Source organism: Sinocyclocheilus rhinocerous, unplaced genomic scaffold, assembly GCF_001515625.1.
Source record: "Sinocyclocheilus rhinocerous isolate Xijiao unplaced genomic scaffold, SAMN03320098_v1.1 scaffold277, whole genome shotgun sequence".
Taxonomy (NCBI): Eukaryota; Metazoa; Chordata; class Actinopteri; order Cypriniformes; family Cyprinidae; genus Sinocyclocheilus; species Sinocyclocheilus rhinocerous.
Genome location: NW_015662923.1, coordinates 720625 through 722768, shown reverse-complemented (window position 1 = coordinate 722768; position 2144 = coordinate 720625). Strand labels below are relative to the sequence as shown.

Below are 2144 nucleotides of genomic sequence, written 5' to 3'. Positions count from 1 at the left end.
AGGGCTGGGATAATAAATCGATGCATCGTGAATCGAGAAATTATTCTGCATCGATTCTGAGATTTTACGAAGGCACCGCGTTTCTCTTTTGAATCGATTGTGAGTTTAGTTTTTAACAGCAGATGGCACTGCGTGCTTTAGAAATAGCCGTATTCTGCTTGCTTCCAGTTCCTTATACAAGCACCACCTAAAATAATGATTCATAAAGTTCGAAAAGGTTGAAGCGAATTACAAGGATGTTCACAGTGGGCTGTGTTTACATCAATCTCGCATCATAGAAGCCGATGTGCAATTTAACCACTTACATTACTCAGCTGAACGCACAAGCGCACTTCTTCGTGAGCATTTGAGTGTGCAGTTAAAAACTAGCCTAGAGCGCCATCTGCTGTTAAAAACTAAGCTCAGAATCGATTCGAGAGAGAATCACGAAGCATTCGGAAAATCTCAGAATCGATCCATGAATCGCGAAGCATCGATTTATTGTCCCAGCCCTAGTGAAAACCACTATTTTAATATATTTTTTGTTCTTTGGTGACCTCACCTCATTTACAGCCTCTTCATCGGGTTTCTGCAGCTCAGGATCATCTTCATTCAGCACTTCCTTAGGAAGCATGTCTGTGTATTTACTGAATATGACCTGTAAAAAAACAAAAAACAAAAGAATGACCTCACATGCTCTTCAACTGTGAGCCACTGAAAAAAATGAGTAATTCAATAACACAAGATGATGAGGCACCTTGTCTTTGCTTTGACCTTGTCTAGCAATGGCATCATATTTGATCTTGCCCTCTGCATCCACTTGCACTGCTAGAGCATTGGAGGTCCTTTTCTTCCTACCCATTTCTAGAGGATACTGGGCCACATGGATCTCTGGAAAAGCTCCTCCATCTCCAAAGTCCTTTAAAACAATATCAAACATAAGATTAGCAAAGCAATTTACAGTATGATTTCATCAGAGGAGGAAACTAACACCTACCACCAGTCAAATCCAGATGTTTTTTCACAATGGCTTTTTTTCTGTGAATATTCAGCCATGTGTTATGTTTTCAATGGTCTCAGTAATTATCTTGTATTATTTATTAGTTTCTAAATGTTTAAAAATGAGCAGGACAGGAAACTTAACACAACAACTAAAAGCCATGGATAGTGTGAATGCAAAGAGGACATTGTTTATTTCACTCAGTTTTGTCCAAGTTTAGTTTTTAAATAGCACTCACATTTAAAATGTATTTATTAGGGACAATCCACAGCTAGGCAAGCATTTGAATGCACAACACGGAGGCAAAGAACTGCCGAATACAATACAAGTCATTTTAGTTTTCTAGATATAGAATTTTGCACACCTTAACTCAGACACAAAGATGAAGTGCAGTAAGATTACATTTATTTAAATTAATCTAAATGAATCAGACTGTGTGTGTGAATTACTTGCATCTGTGCAGAACCTCTCTGCTAATAGTGAAGCTGCAAGCTTAAATACTTCAAAAATAACGATGTTACCAACTCGTTGCTCAGACAGGAGTAGCGATACTAATTTCATTGATAAAAATTACAGGGCAGTGTTGACAACAAACTTCTGTGTGTTTGCGATCTCTGTGTGAAATAAATGTAGAATGTAATTAAACTGACTGGAACTACCTGTGCATTCAACGTTTTGAATGCACACCTTCCAGCCAATCAGAAGCAAGTATTCAGACAGCACATGGCATGTTTGTCTAATATTTATTATATACATATCTCCTGTGCAGTACCTCTAATGCCCGGGGGACCCATGATTTTCTGAAACAGTAAGGAGGAGGTTCTCTGCGGGTTGAGACCAAAGCAGTGGACTGGGACCTCTGAACACGGTACCTCTCCTCTGCCTCCAGCTGGTCCTGGGACAGTTGGGTGGGTGCAGGGAGAAAACTACAAGATGGGGAAAAAAAAGCATGTGAGGAAAACAGAAAATATTAAATCATCGGGTGATCCCTATATATTTGTTGTAAACTTACCTACATACACATTAGTATATGGGTGTATGATGTACAAAATATGAACACCGTGCATTTCAAACAGAGAGAAATTACAAAGGCTGACGTTACAACAAACGTCTCCTTAACGTAACTTACAAGAGGCAACGTTACCTATTACCTCAAAGAATGGAG

The 2144-nt window shown here is 38.9% G+C and overlaps 1 pseudogene; it reads right to left on the bottom strand.

Annotated features, from left to right (window-relative positions):
• Positions 1 to 1940, bottom strand: part of LOC107728342 (SNW domain-containing protein 1-like) — a 16135-nt pseudogene extending 14195 nt beyond the window's left edge.
• Positions 1941 to 2144: the final 204 nt, after the last annotated feature.